Source organism: Podarcis gaigeae, assembly GCF_964106915.1.
Source record: "Podarcis gaigeae genome assembly, chromosome: 1".
Lineage (NCBI taxonomy): Eukaryota > Metazoa > Chordata > Lepidosauria > Squamata > Lacertidae > Podarcis > Podarcis gaigeae.
In genome coordinates, this window is record NC_139678.1 from 108,736,722 (window position 1) to 108,753,470 (window position 16,749).

Below are 16,749 nucleotides of genomic sequence, written 5' to 3' on the forward strand. Positions count from 1 at the left end.
CCTGAGAGAGGAAGTCTAGGAAGATCCTCTGTTATCTATCAGTTCCAGTATTGTCTCGTATGACTGGAAGCAGCTCTCTGGAGTCTCAAGTAAATGAGATCCCTTTGCCTGAAGATGCCAGGATTGGACCTGGGATGCATTACATGGCCCCATCTAGAAGAAGCCAGATGCAACTCCTTACTTTTACAACCTCTACACTATTTTAACTGGGAAAGCAATGAAGCAATTACGTTACTTATAGATAACAAATCATAGAAAACAAATTATCTGCAAGTTGGATGCTCACAGGGAATTTTCCTTGGCACACAAACACAAACAGATATATATATATATGTATATATACAGAAACATTTTGAAAATGGATAATAAAATGCTTCCGTTTTTTGTTGTTGCATGCTGTCAAGAAGGTCTTAATGTGTGCTTGTTTCGAGAATTATTTTTCTCCCCTGCTCTTTGTTTGCTAAAGTAGCTTAGCAGCAGTAATAAAGAGTGGAAGCATCAGCTTCAGTGCACCAACAAAATGAGCATTCACAGAAACTATTTTCCTTCACAATATATAGAGAGCTCCTTTCCTCCTTCTTCTTCTTTCCCTTCTCTCTGTCTCTCTCATGGTTTCTGGGCTATCTTTTTTTAGGGTATCTCTCTAATTTCATTGAGACTGCTCTGCTGAGGTATGGTACTATAGTTCAGTAGCAATAGGAAAGTTAGCCCGAAAGAGCCAGCTTGAAACTACCGCAAACTGTTTTCACTTCTTATGTTTAACATTTCATCTCAAAGGGCTCTTTGCTCTTTCTGTGAGTTACAAGACATTACTTTGTCTCTATTGTGCTTTACTGTTCTAAGGTGCCTCATTGACGGCAGTGAAGTAGACTACAGTGTGCCAACTGGAGGCTGGCAAAAGTTTTAAAAAAATTTGGTTGAACTTAGCCTACACCCCTCAGGAGCTCTCACTGATACAGGCACACAGTCTTTCCCTTATGCTGCCCTATTATGATTGATGTGGGGTGATAATATGCATATGTCTATTTAACCAGACACAGTGTCATTAATCATGGCACCCCAGGTTGTACCTCTATATAGTTTCACCTTTGGCAATAAAAGGAATCCCAGAATGCTACATTGTTGTAGCTGGCAGGTTAAAAAAATCTCACCTAACCTTTACCAGGGGGTCCCAGCGCAGGTTACAACAATTTTAAAATACGATATTAAAACAGTTAAAGACAATTACAGTCTAGAGCAGGGTTTCCCAAACTTGGGTCTCCAGCAGTTTTGGGGACTACAGTTCCCATTGTCCCTGACCACTGGTCCTGCTAGCTAGGGATGATGGGAGTTGTAGTCCAAAAACAACTGGAGACCCAAGTTTGGGAAACCCTGGTCTAGAGAATAGAGTGGGTGCTAAGATATAGGTCTCAGGTGCCAAAGGGTAAAGAGGTGCAGCCTCAGCATCTGATGGAAACTACCTGATGAAGGTATAATAATAATGATAATTTAATTACTTGTACCCCGCCCATCTGACTGAGTTGCCCCAGCCACTCTGGGCGGCTTCCAGCAAAATATGAAAACACCATAAAACGTCAAACTTAAAAACTTCTGTATACAGGGCTGTCTTCAGATGTCTTCTAAAAGTCATTTAGTTGTTTATCTCCTTGACATCTCAGTAGAGGGTGCTCTACAGGGCAGACACCACTACCAAGAAGGGACTCTCTCTGCCTGGCTCCTTATAATCTCACTTCTCACAGTGAGGGAACTGCCAGAAGGCCCTCAGAGCTAGATCTCAGTGGAAGCACTCCTTTGGGAATATTATACACACCTCTGTGTTGGTGGGAACTCCAAAGTTTAAGGAATGCCACAGAGAATGCAACATCTGCCCAGCACACATTGGAGCACTAAAAAAGTTTGTATAAAAAGGAGCCCAGGCCAGACAAAATCAACAGGGGTCCTGCCACAGCGCTAGACCTCAACACCTGCCGAACCATATTGGATACCAGTGCCAGGACATCCAGCTTTGACATGTAACCATATTTATCTCCAGTTTTCATTTTTTTAATATTTTTCTACTGTCTTTCAACTCCCCATTGTGTTTCCATGGAAGTAAAATACTCATTCTGCCCAGTCATGAGATGTCACCAAGTTGTCAAGTGACCTTTGCAGGGCAAAATAGGTCTTTTCAATTCTGTGCAGCACTTTTGAGGGCTCCTCTGAAGGTCTGACAATCAACTGACTGTCATGTCTTCAGAAGCCACTTTCAAAGCACTGCCTGGCCTAGTGCTTTGCACAGGTCAGTGTATAGGTGCCTGCAAACCCCCAGATGGCCAAGCCATCTTTTTACCGGCCTCGCATGTGATATCATATATGACATCAGTTGGGTATGGGTTGCCCAAAATTAGGGAGGCATGGTGGGCCAAATCAGGCCTGGGAGCCAGAGACCCACCACCCCAGCATAGAGTTTCTGACATAGGGGACCTGGTGTTCAAAGGAGCCCAAGCTGTGCCCATGTTGGAAGGAGACACCTGCGGTTAGAGGTGTAAAGGAGATCGCAAAGAGCTTTTCTCCAGTTATGCACCACTTGAGCGGTCGGCCTGGGAAAAGGTCTTTCTGCCTTAAGCATTTCTTCCATATTGTTTTTATACCTATCTTGTCCTTTTGCACTGGTTTCAAAGCTATTTTTAGTTATTTTTAGGTGAATTGCCTTCAGACACACGTGGAAGGCGATTCTTAAATAAAATAAAGAAATAATTAAACAAGATGTTATTATTCCTACCTCTGCATACAGGACAGCTATAGCCAGGAAAGGAAGGAAGGAAGGAAGGAAGGAAGGAAGGAAGGAAGAAAGGAAGAAAGAAAGAAAGAAAGAAAGAAAGAAAGAAAGAAAGAAAGAAAGAAAGAAAGAAATTGATCATTTAAAGACCAATGAAAAATGCATAGCCTGGTGATGGACAGTTATAGAAGCTATGTCAAACTAACACCAGCAAGCACAGATTTCTGAACATAATGGTATCCCAAAAAAGAACAAAGCAGAAATATGAAGTCTTGTGGAGGGATGGAGCAGGGGGAGATCTGCAGGAGACTGGCTACAGGAGGCTACAAGGTTAAATTGGAAGCCTAGAGAAGTCTGAAGAACACAGATGTAGATAACATTGAAAGGTGTGTCTTTGGAGAAGGGAAATGTCAAGGAGTCTTGGTTTTCTAAAATGATTGAGGACTCAGTGAGCTGGGAGGTAGGAACTAGACTTTTAGGGTGGTGGCACTCAAACTGCCATTGGCCATTTAATATTCAGAGTACTCAAAAGTTCCAGCTTCAGAAACATGTGAGTGAGCCTTTTCACTATAAAAAAGGCAAGGCCAGAACCAAAAGCTTCAGGGTCAGGGGGAGGTAGATTTCTGTCAACACAAAGGTATCATGCTGGTCCCCCAAAATAAGGATGTTTATATGCAGTTGTACAGGAGTAACATACAGGTAATGGATTTAAGCCTGAGGCACAGTCATATGCAAGAAAGTGCAGACTTATAGTATGAATATTTGGCAAATGGAATAATCAGCTGGACAGCTTAAAAAACACACAACTATAGATGAGATTCAACTAAGCTGTTGCACGCACCGAATGAGGTCCACTCATGCAACGGGACTTTCTTCCTCACCCTGCCCCCCCACGCCCCCTAAATTTGTTCTGGCAGATTGAGAGGAGGGGAGGGGGGAAGTCCCATTACAGAGTGGACCTCGTATCACGCACACACACCACACTTTGTGCCACATTAAATCCCACCCTTTGGATATACTTCCGCCTCTGATTCCCCTCATCTAAGCAGGGAGGTGCCTACAGTGGTTTGTTCTACTTTCAGGGATTCTAGGTATAGAATATGAAAAACTCAAGACCGTATAAATTTTCATGATGCTAAATTGGGTCCTGTCAAGGTTTAGACTTGCAGCGGCTGGTCCCTGCTGCAAGGGGGAGGAACTCATTGGGGTGGCCAATCTCTGAAGGCTTATGGGATCCATTTGGATTGCAGAAAGTCCTTAGGAAGTTCCAGTCAGCTGGACAGGTGGTTCTTGTTAATGCCCTGGTCACTTTGTGGAATGTAGGGATGACCCAGATGGTTGATATGGTTGCTCTCAAGCATCCTCTTCTACTGAGCCCAGTCAGCTCCTTGATATACTGGAGAGCTAAGCACCTAAGTCTGTGGAAATTTTTGCCCCGATGTTGACTGGAATCTAGTGTCTAATGCAACCAGAATAAGCTGTATTAAGCGCAGCACACATGAATAGAGAAAGAAGCAGTGGTGCTACTTGGATCATTGGAAGAGACGATCTCTTTCAGCTACAGCATGGTTCATGCAGCTGTGGCTTTCCATATGTTGCTGAACTCCACTACCCATCTGCCCCAGCTAGCACAGCCATTGGTCAAGGATGACAGGAGTTATAATCCAACAACACCTGGAGGGCCACGGGCCCCTCTGGATGGGCATTCCAGCTGTGCAGCTTATACAGTGGTACCTTGGTTTTCAAATGCCTTAGTACTCAACCAACTTGGAACCCAAACACTGCAAACCCAGATGTAAGTGTTCCAGTTTGCGAACTTTTTTTGGAAGCCGAACATGCTCCGTTTTGAGTGCCACGCTTCCATTTTGAGATGAGGTCTGTCTGTTTTGGCTATTTATTTTGTGTTTTTGTGGCTTTTTTGTTTTGTTTTTTTGTCACTATGTGGAACCCAGTTCATCTACTGATTGATTGATTGTGTGACTGCAGTACATTGTTTATTGCTTTCATTTTATGGCTCAAGGGTCTCGTTAGATAGTAAAATTCATGTTAAATTGCTGTTTTAGGGGTTGTTCTGAAAAGTCTGGAACAGATTAATCCATTTTACATTACTTTCTATGGGAAAGCGTGCCTTGGTTTTGGAACACTTTGGTTTTGGAACGGATTTCCGGAACGGATTAAGTTTGAGAACCAAGGTACCACTGTATCTTGTGACTTGAGTGTTGTTTATTTCAGCAAGCAGAGCATGTGTCCTTAAGTTGCTTTGCCCATAAGAAACTTTCCCCTCTTCCTTCTTGTGCTTTTGCTTTGTTTTCTTTCAGACATCACATCGCCCTGGAGGAAGTGTTTTAAAGCCATCCTAAGTCTCAGATCTGTCATTGGCAAACAGTAGCAGAACTACAACTGGTCAGTTTCAACAAGACATCTCTGGTAATAATAATAATAATAATAATAATAATAATAATAATAATAATATAATAATAATAATAATAGTGTGGAGATGAAGAAACCATGACATGAATCTTCTGCCAAGCCTTGCGAGTTTTTATGTGTTTTGTAAACAGCAGCAGTTCACCACATACCCATTCAAAGTCAAGCCACCTGCCCCCCCAAGCATCTTCTCTGGTGTAAAAGAGAAGTCAAAACACATTCTCTTGGGAAGTAAAATAAATGAACCCAGGAGGAAGTATATTAAGTGGGTTGGTTTGTTTTGCATTATGGTGCTCATTCTTCTCATTCACTGTGATGTAACTTGGTTGGGAAATAATGCCAAAACCACAACATTCTTTATCTGTCTTTTTCCCCTTAGAGTGTTTGCCAAAATAGTCACACCAGTTCAACCCCAAAATGGAGGGAGCGCCTGATGTTACCCACATTTTAACTGCATTGTCCCAGGAAAAAAAAAATATCCAGCGTTGTTTCTTTTTTTAAAAAAATGTTGACCCATGGAACTTTTGGTGCACAGTTAAATTACTCTTCACCTATTTTTAGCCTATAGAAAAAAAAAGTCCAGAATTATTATTCAATGTATATCCTTCTTCAGCTGAAATAAATTTCTGGGGTACCTTTAACATTTCAGCTTCCTTTAGCAAAAAAAAAGAACATCACCATTTTAAGTAGGGTTGAAACAAACAAACAAACAAACAAACAAACAAACAAACAAATATCCTTCCAGTAGCACCTTAGAGACCAACTAAGTTTGTTACTGATATGAGCTTTCATGTGCATGCACACTTCTTCAGATAAGTAGGGTTGTAAGATTTCTGACCTGCATTCAACGCAAACAGCATTGCTTCCATTCCACTGCAGTTCACTTACCACCAAATGCTACATTATTAATCTCTCTCATAATGTATGTTATGCAAAACGATTTGTGTAACTTACATAACTTAATTCATTCCAATCTAAAGGAAATGTCAATGTAAAAGAAAAGTCATTAATTGTGTATCATTTGAGGACTTAAAAAAAATGTGGATGAATACTCATCCCATTTCTAACTCAAGACAAGCATGGAATTGCCACAATCCTCAACCGACAACACCTGTCCAAAGAAGTGGGGGACATATTGACAAGACTAGACTGGAACTGAGGAATAATCTACTGTAAGATAGACAGACAATAGAAAATGCCCACCACTTCTTGTTACATACAGATCCCAGTTAAAAGTGATGAAGGGACCGGCCACAGCAGCAGACCCAGCATTTAGTGAAGGGGGCTGAAATCTGATGCCACAATCAATCTGGTAGTTTTTAAGGTGCCATAAGACTCTTTGTTCTCTTCCTCATTGCAATTCTTGAATGGAGAATAATGGCACAGACCTTTGATCATCTTTACACGAACCTATCCTACCCCCAAGAGGTAGGCGAGGTCCTCTCAGGCAAGCAAGCGTGCGATTGTGCAGGAGTTCATAAGGTTCCGAGGAAAAAAGAGCAGAAAGCCCATAAAACTTCTGCTGCAATTCACAGAAACTTTCAATGAGATTGGAAGCGTATTCATGTTGAAAATATTGAGTCGCTAAGCCTTCAGACTGCATTCCAAAAGTCTCCTAGAAACATTTCAATCAAGAGTGCGAGTGTGAGACAGCCAAGCCATTTGGGCAAAAAAGCACTGTGCAGAATTATGTTGGTGAATCTAGTGCCCTCCAAACGACCTCATATTAGAGCCACAGCATTAAGTCATGGAGAAACCTGTAAGTAAGATGAATATTTTTTTTTCCTTAAAAAAAAAGAGAGAGAGAGGAGAAAAGGAAAAACCTCCCGAGTTCCCAGTAAGAATGCTAAATTACCCCTTCTCCCAATGGAATGGTTCACTTTCATTTCCAAGTAGCAGTAAAGCCTATTGACCTCCTCAGTGTTATCCTTTTCACTGCTCATGCAGTACTTTCTTTAATCTCTCGGATCAAAGATTGGTCAATAAAAATCATCCCTGCTTTTGTGAGGAGCAAACAAACTACAGTTGGTCTTATGATAATTGTAAATCTACACTAAATTCTTTGAGAAAGAGAAAACCTTCCAAGTTAACCAGGCTGTTGGAAATTTGTCATTCTCTTATGCTAAAAAAGCAAACTTTTCAAAGCTTGCTTGCTTAGAATAGTAGCAAATCTTTATTGCACTCTTTTTCCTTTTTGTTTTGTTTTGTTATTGTTTTACAAATGTTTGCTGAACTTTCACTAGCCTTAGAATATTCAGCTACTGCACTATGCTGGTTTTGTAGCATATTGGCTATGATCTTGAGGAGTGAATGTGGGGGAATGAAATTAAGGAACAAATTCCTACCAGCAAAGCCTTCACACCAAGGTGGAAATGTTATCCGTGCTGATTTCTGGGTTTGCACTGCAACTGATTATTGGTGGAGAGATCTGTTTCTTTCCTATCCCTGTAACCCACCATCGGTTTCAACGGCACACATGCTAGAATTGTATATATTCTTCAGAGATAGAATATATTCCATGATTTTGTTCAGTAAAGTAGAAGTAGTAATTACACAAACATGGGTCAGTAAGAAAGGTCAAGGGGCTGGGCAATCTATTAATAATGGCACCTGCGTTCATCAAAAAGATACTATTTTAGGAAGCTGGTGACATCCTCGAGAGAGATATTGAGGTTAATAGGCCAATATAGTGAAGTGCCTGGTTGCACGTGTAACAAAAATAAATCTGAAATTACTGGATTGAATATAAAAGATGAAGAAAGAAAAAAGTTTTGGGAATAAACTTTTTAAAAGATGAGAGAACTTGGAGTTATGACTGCTTGCCTGCCTGCCTGGATAATGTTTTTAAATGCAATTGTATGCAATGAGATGGGCAGGGGTGGGGGAGGGGAGAAGCATCTCAAGATGCCTGCAGCCAAAGAACTGGACAATAAAATAAAATCAGTGGGTTGGATCTAGAGATTCCCCTTTCTGTTTGCATTGGGGACCAGGATCTGATAAGGCCTCCCTGTTGAAACAAGGGGGTCATTTTCACTTGTTTGTCATTCCCCATCAGCTCCCAACACTATCTTCCATGCTATCTTGGAGGGGCCCCTAATCTCCTGAAGCAGGTTTTCATGGGACAGTGGTAAGCGGAGATAGGGGACAAACGTGGTTCAGTTTGCATTTACAGGCGAACTTTCATAATTCGCATTTTTCAAAACAGCACATGAACCCAAACCTTCAAAATCCACACTTCTCCAATTGTTTGCAATGCAGTTCTCCAGCCAAGAAATGTACAGTGGTACCTTGGGTTACAGATGCTTCAGGTTACAGACTCCGCTAACCCAGAAATAGTACCTCAGGTTAAGAACTTTGCTTCAGGATGAGAACAGAAATTGCATGGTGGCGGCAGGAGGCCCCATTAGCTAAAGTGGTACCTCAGGTTAAGAACAGTTTCAGGTTAAGAACGGACCTCCAAAATGAATTAAGTACTTAACCTGAGATACCACTGTATACAGAAATTCATACAGTAGGATAAAGTGTGCATATGCAAGTAAAAATAACATACAAAATGCATTATATCAGAGGAAATCCCTTCGCAAAAACTTATTTTCAATAGGTAACATTGCATACAAAACTGTGTATGCCAAGAGAAATTTGCAACAAAATGCAGATGAATTTCTATGAGAACTTGAAAAAGAATCACAAAAGATGAACCTCCAGCCTCAGCTAAAACTGGTTGATCATGCCAGTCTTCCTTGGACTGGAGTTTGTCTCTTTATAGCCAAATAACTTTCTATGAAACTGTAATGGATGAAGTACATTCCTGCTACCTATCTCCCTGTAACATGCGTGAACACACACACACACACACACAAAATTTGCTTTCCTTTGAACACTACCAAAAATCGGTGAAATAAAGTGAAGCCTACTTTTGAATCGTGGCATATAGCATCATTTAAGTGTTGACAATCATCCATTCACCTGGGCTATTTCCACCTGACATTTCTTTGGCGACAAACAAGCTACACAACAGTAAAGCTTGTCTGAAAGTTGTCACTATCTAATTGTCAGGTTGCGTTCCCATCAAACCATGCCTGGGCTATGGGATGTCATTCCCAACTCAAGAGCTGGAAATTATGCTCTCGGTTTTATTGTTCTGAAATCAGTGGCTGGAATTGGGATCTTGAGATTGAAACAGAGAGCCTGAAATATGATATAGCATGAAGGAGGTGTGACTCTGGACAGGGGCTGAAGCACTGGAGGCTTAAGGGAGATTGGGACACTGCCCTACCAGATTCATTCTGTCCCTAGTCAGTTCCCCTGCCCCACCTGCTTTCATACTTGCAATCAGCCCAGGGGGTGGAGCTGTTTTTAAGGAAAATTGGCAAAAACGACACTGCTCACATGGATAGCCATATGGCCAGATTTTCCCGATTTCCGCCCAGAAACTGCTTCCAACTGCAGTGTTCCGGGTATGTCCAGAAAATTCCGGACATATGGCAACCCTATCTAGCTTCTGGCTTCCTCCTCAGCCTCAGTGCCTTTGTAGACTTCAGCAGAGAGGAGGATAAGAACAAAACTAGAATCAGCTGGCATATCACTATTCCCTTCCTTATCTGAGGATGGCTCTTAGGACTAAGCACACACCAGTCAATGGAGCTGACATGGGTAGGTATCCAATGGCACCTGTTTTTGGTCCTCCCACTTGATCTATTCTGGGATTAGACTTACCAAGCAGGAGCAGTGGACAGTTGAGAAATTGCAGTTGGGGGCAGAATTAATGTCATGTTGTTGTTGTTGTTTAGTCGTTTAGTCGTGTCCGACTCTTCGTGACCCGATGGACCAGAGAACGCCAGGCACCTCTGTCCTCCACTGCCTCCCGCAGTTTGGTCAAACTCATGCTGGTAACCTCAAAAACACTATCCAACCATCTCGTCCTCTGTCGTCCCCTTCTCCTTGTGCCCTCCATCTTTCCCAACATCAGGGTCTTTTCCAGGGAGTCTTCTCTTCTCATGAGGTGGCCAAAGTACTGGAGTCTCAGCTTCACAATCTGTCCTTCCAGTGAGCACTCCGGGTTGATTTCCTTCAGTATGGAGAGGTTTGATCTTCTTGCAGTCCATGGGACTCTCAAGAGTCTCCTCCAGCACCATAATTCAAAAGCATCAATTCTTCGGCGATCAGCCTTCTTTATGGTCCAGCTCTCACTTCCATACATCACCACTGGGAAAACCATAGCTTTAACTATACGAACCTTTGTTGGCAAGGTGATGTCTCTACTTCTCAAGATGCTGTCTAGGCTTGTCATTGCCCTTCTCCCAAGAAGCAGGCGTCTTTTAATTTCGTGGCTGCTGTCACCATCTGCAGTGATCATTGGGCCCAAGAAAGTAAAATCTCTCACTACCTCCATTTCTTCCCCTTCTATTTGCCAGGAGGTGATGGGACCAGTGGCCATGATCTTCGTTTTTTTGATGTTGAGCTTCAGACCATATTTTGCGCTCTCCTCTTTCACCCTCATTAAAAGGTTCTTTAATTCCTCCTCACTTTCTGCCATCAAGGTTGTGTCATCTGCATATCTGAGGTTGTTGATATTTCTTCCGGCAATCTTAATTCCGGCTAGGGATTCATCCAGCCCAGCCTTTCGCATGATGAATTCTGCATATAAGTTAAATAAGCAGGGAGACAAAATACAGCCTTGTCGTACTCCTTTCCCAATTTTGAACCAATCAGTTGTTCCATATCCAGTTCTAACTGTAGCTTCTTGTCCCACATAGAGATTTCTCAGGAGACAGATGAGGTGATCTGGCACTCCCATTTCTTTAAGAACTTGCCATAGTTTGCCGTGGTCGACACAGTCAAAGGCTTTTGCATAGTCAATGAAGCAGAAGTAGATGTCTTTCTGGAACTCTCTAGCTTTCTCCATAATCCAGCGCATGTTTGCAATTTGGTCTCTGGTTCCTCTGCCTCTTCTAAATCCAGCTTGCACTTCTGGGAGTTCTTTGTCCACATACTGCTTGAGCCTTCCTTGTAGAATTTTAAGCATAACCTTGCTAGCGTGTGAAATGAGTGCAATTGTGCGGTAGTTGGAGCATTCTTTGGCACTGCCCTTCTTTGGGATTGGGATGTAGACTGATCTTCTCCAATCTTCTGGCCACTGCTGAGTTTTCCAAACTTGCTGGCATATTGAGTGTAGCACCTTAACAGCATCATCTTTTAAAATTTTAAATAATTCAGCTGGAATACCATCACTTCCACTGGCCTTGTTATTTGCAGTGCTTTCTAAGGCCCATTTGACTTCACTTTCCAGGATGTCTGGCTCAAGGTCAGCCACCACGCTACCTGGGGTATACGAGACATCCATTTCTTTCTGGTATAATTCCTCTGTGTATTCTTGCCACCTCTTCTTGATGTCTTCTGCTTCTGTTAGGTCCTTTCCACTTTTGTCCTTTATTGTGGAAATCTTTGTACGAAATGTTCCTTTCATATCTCCAATTTTCTTGAACAGATCTCTGGTTCTCCCCATTCTATTGCTTTCCTCTATTTCTTTGCATTGCTCGTTTAAGAAGGTCTTCTTGTCTCTCCTTGCTATTCTTTGGAAATCTGCATTCAATTTCCTGTATCTTTCACCATCTCCCTCGCATTTTGCTTGCCTTCTCTCCCCCGCTATTTGTAAGGCCTCATTGGACAGCCACTTTGCTTTCTTGCATTTCCTTTTCATTGGGATGGTTTTCGTTGCTGCCTCCTGTATAATGTTACGAGCCTCCATCCATAGTTCTTCAGGCATTCTGTCCACCAAATCTAAATCCTTAAACCTGTTCCTCACTTCCACTGTGTATTCATAAGGGATTTGACTTAGATTGTATCTTACCGGCCCAGTGGTTTTTCCTACTTTCTTCAGTTTAAGCTTCAATTTTGCTATAAGAAGCTGATGATCTGAGCCACAGTCAGCTCCAGGTCTTGTTTTTGCTGACTGTATAGAGCTTCTCCATCTTTGGCTGCAGAGAATATAATCAATCTGATTTCGATGCTGCCCATCTGGTGATGTCCATGTGTAGAGTCGTCTCTTGTGTTGTTGGAAAAGCGTGTTTGTGATGACCAGCTTGTTCTCTTGACAGAACTCTATTAGCCTTTGCCCTGCTTCGTTTTGATCTCCAAGGCCAAACTTGCCAGTTGTTCCTTTTATCTCTTGACTCCCTACTTTAGCATTCCAATCCCCTATAATGAGAAGAACATCCTTCTTTGGTGTCACTTCTATAAGGTCTTGTAAGTCTTCATAGAATTGGTCAATTTCAGTTTCTTCAGCACAAGTAGTTGGTGCATAAACTTGGATTACTGTGATGTTAAAAGGTCTGCCTTGGATTCGTATCGAGATCATTCTATCATTTTTGAGATTGCATCCCAGTACAGCTTTCGCCACTCTTTTGTTGACTATGAGGGCCACTCCATTTCTTTTACGGGTTTCTTGCCCACAGTAGTAGATATGATGGTCATCCGAACTGAATTCACCTATTCCCGTCCATTTTAGTTCACTGATGCCCAGGATGTCAATATTTATTCTTGCCATCTCATTTTTGACCACCTCCAACTTACCCAGGTTCATGGTTCTTACATTCCAGGTTCCTATGCAATATTTTTCTTTACAGCATTGGACTTTCCTTTCGCTTCCAGGCATATCCGCAACTGAGCGTCCTTTCGGCTTTGGCCCAGCCGCTTCATCAGCTCTGGATCTACTTGTACTTGCCCTCCGCTCTTCCCCAGTAGCATGTTGGACGCCTTCCGACCTGAGGGGCTCATCTTCCAGCGTCATATCTTTTATATGCCTGTTGTCTTTGTCCATGGAGTTTTCTTGGCAGGGATACTGGAGTGGCTTGCCGGTTCCTCCTCCAGGTGGATCACGTTTGGTCAAAACTCTCCACTATGACCTGTTCATCTTGGGTGCCCTGCTCGGCATAGTTCATAGCTTCTCTGAGTTCTTCAAGCCCCTTCGCCACGGCAAGGCAGTGATCCATGAAGGGGAATTAATGTCATAGGGGGCACAAAGAGAGCACATTGGATGGAGCCCCCTAAAACTGGAGCCAACTCTACATGATGTTTCAAGTTCCTACTCCAGACTCCCTAATATCTTATTATCCCCCATCCAGGCAAGGGATCATGCCAAGTCCAACTTGAGTGCAAAGTAGCATGTCATAGAGGTCAACATTCATGCAAGAAACAACAACACAACCAATTGTTGCACCCTATGCCTTTCAGGACCAGCTGGAAACCATTGCTATAGAAAGGTTGCAAGAGCAAACCAATAACTTGCAAGAACCTTTTGCTTATTTTTGTTCGTCAGTCCCTCCTTCCCATCTTGTTCAATAAGTAATATGAGCCTTAATGGCCTTTTCAACCTGTGCTCATACATTGATCTCTCCTTTCCACTCAACTCATTCTGCATAAGACCTTCCCTGCTGAACAAGACGGCCAAACTTCCTTTCATATTCAAACTTTATCCAAAAGAAATTTCTTCTGTGAGGGAATAAAATAAAAAAAATCGGCTTCTCACACAGTGACATGCCTTCTTATTGTGGCAAGAACCATGAATTCCAGTGAGCTAAAATTCTGTTACTTTCAGGTGATCAGGGCTGTCTTAAGCATATGCGGCACCAGGGTGCAAAGATCTGCCCAGCACCACCACCCCCCCAGATTGCCCAGTCCCAGGCGCGCAGGAAGGCGGAGCAGGCCGGCCGGCCGGCTGCCTCAGTGTCTCTCTGGCTTGGTCACCCCCAAACTCGCAACACAGAGCCACCCACAGCAGAAGAGCCCGTCGTGGCGCTCTGACCGATGGGTGGGCTCTTCCCTGGACTCTCGGCCTGGTGCCCCTGAGAGCCCGGCACCCGGGTGCACTGCACCCCTAGCGCCTATGGGTAAGACAGCCCCACAGGTGATAGTAGGACACATTTTGACAGGAGATCTCTTCATCTCACATTTTTATGCAATCCTCAAAAATAGGTCATCCACAACCTTATTGAAGAACATTTCACCTTTATCGTCGGAATCATCAGGAAAACCCCAAACCCATAAACCCATAATAGCTATAAAGTTATTTAAGAGCAGGCGTTAGAAAGGATGGGAAACAGACATCTGGTTGGCCACTGTGAGCACAGGATGTTGGACTAGATGGGCCATTGGCCTGATCCAGCACAGCTTGTCTTGTACTTTTAACTAAAGAGACATGCTACAAAAGGGGAAAAGGAACGAGGAAAGAGGAAGCAAATGAACTTGTGTTCCAATTATTTCATACCATTACATAATGTAGTGACATCATCACCAGGTAGAATGGGAAGGAAAGAGCCAAATGGCAGGGTGTTCCCAGGCAAGCCAATGGATGGGACCCCTCAGAGACAGCCATGAGAATATCATACAGAAGGATTTCATGGCCTGGACACTCCCAAACAGCCTCCTTCTCTCCATTTCACATGCCATGTGCAAAATTAAATTGCAGGCACCTCGAGGCCAGAGGCCATGCTTCCCCATTTCTGCTAAGATGTGTCCAGCACACTTGTTGGATATAAAAATAATAACTAAGGGAAGGATGCAGCATCTGCTCCCTCCTCATAAATAAGGAACTATGATTATTTTCTATACACATTTATACTGCAAGGTTAATAGGCATTTTGCTGGCATACTTATTTTTAAAAACAGACTTTGGCTTCCAATGCCAGGTCAAGCACATCAAGACTCAAAGGTTGTGAGAATCTCTATATTATATGCACAACAGCCCAGTATTAATTTGCTGGTCGCTCAGGCTGCATATTTAAGTTTGGCTACTGAGCATCAAAGAAAGTGGAGATGCAGCAATCAGCTGTGCGTAGCCACTTGGTGAACGTTCTTCAACTGCTTTAGCAGCAGCACCATGCATTAATTACAGAAACAGAAAGATTAGCCCTGACATACTTCTCTGTCAGCCGGTGGTCAATAAAATGTTATCTGCCATCTTGACATAATCAAGCCATTCAGCTTTCCAGTGTGCATCAAACGTACAGATTCTTGTTTTGCACACCCACCCACTCGCAAAAACAGCAAAATCACTGCCCACAAGGGGTTTATTTCTCTGGCACAAGCCCCACTGAAATGAATGAAAGCTGTGCAGTGTGGTAACGGTCCTTTACAAGAGTCTGCTCCCCATCCCTCAGCATCTGCCGTGTGAGGTGGCTGCCTCACTCTGCCTCAAGGGCAGGGTTGGCCCTGGCTGCAGTTGCTGAAATTCCCCCTTCTACAAAATACCCAGCGTTCAGGAGCATTGCCAGACCCTCCAAGTGTCCCTATTTTCAAATTTACAGAAGCTGTCCCAGTTTCTGATTTGATCCCAGAATGTCCCGCTTTTCCTTAGGATGTCCTTATTTTCTTTGGAGAAGTGTTGGAAGGTATAGTGAGATATCCCTATTTTCATCAGAGAAATGTTGGAGGGTGTGGAGTTATCTGACCCCCTGAGCAGCCCTGTATATGGAAGTTATTTTAACATTTAATGCTTTATTATGTTTGTATATATTTTGGAAGCTACCCAGAGTGGGGTATGATTAGTAAAATAAAATTAATAATAATAATAATAATAATAATAATAATAATAATAATAATAATAGAATAAGACATCCCTATTTTCATAAGAAAGGGACGCGGGTGGCGCTGTGGGTTAAATCACAGAGCCTAGGACTTGCCGATCAGAAGGTCGGCGGTTTGAATCCCCGTGACGGGGTGAACTCCCATTGCTCAGTCCCAGCTCCTGCCAACCTAGCAGTTCAAAAGCACATCAAAGTGCAAGTAGATAAATAGGTACCGCTCTGGCGGGAAAGTAAATGGCATTTCCATGCGCTGCTCTGGTTCGCAAGAAGCAGCTTAGTCATGCTGGCCGCATGACCCAGAAGCTGTACGCCGGCTCCCTCGGCCAATAAAGCAAGATGAGCACCGCAACCCCAGAGTCGGTCACGACTGGACCTAATGGTCAGGGGTCCCTTTACCTTTACCTTTATTTTCATAAGAGAAATGGAGAAATGTTGGACAGTAGGCACTGCCCTGCCCTGCCTCTGGGCACCCTATGCCTCATTGTTTTGCATATTTCTTTTGCGCATATAAACCTCTATTCTACACAAATGTCACATTCTCCAATATGCCCATGAGTGTGAGAGAGTAGTATAGGACCCTGGCATATATTAGGCTTTTTTCTGACTACACCAAAGTTAAACAAGCAGTGGCTGAGAGCCAAGAAAGAACCCTCTTGTCCGACAGATGCTTTTTCTATATAGCTGAGCACTCTTCCAACTGATAGGAACAATGGTGTCATTGCAGAAAGAGGAGAGTTAACAAAAGGAAGGGATGCTGTCTGCTTCAACATGGGAAATAGGGCAAAATGCAAGGGCACGGGGAAAATCTAAAAGACAGTGAACTGAGTCCATTTCAAAACAGATAAAACATTAACAGAACAGCCGAACCTTTTGTGACAGATCACACACAAATGGTAAAACAGTAGGCATTTATTTTCATAGCCATCATATGTCCATGATAAAAGTCAAAATAAATCATAAATACTGGCATAAATATAGAGT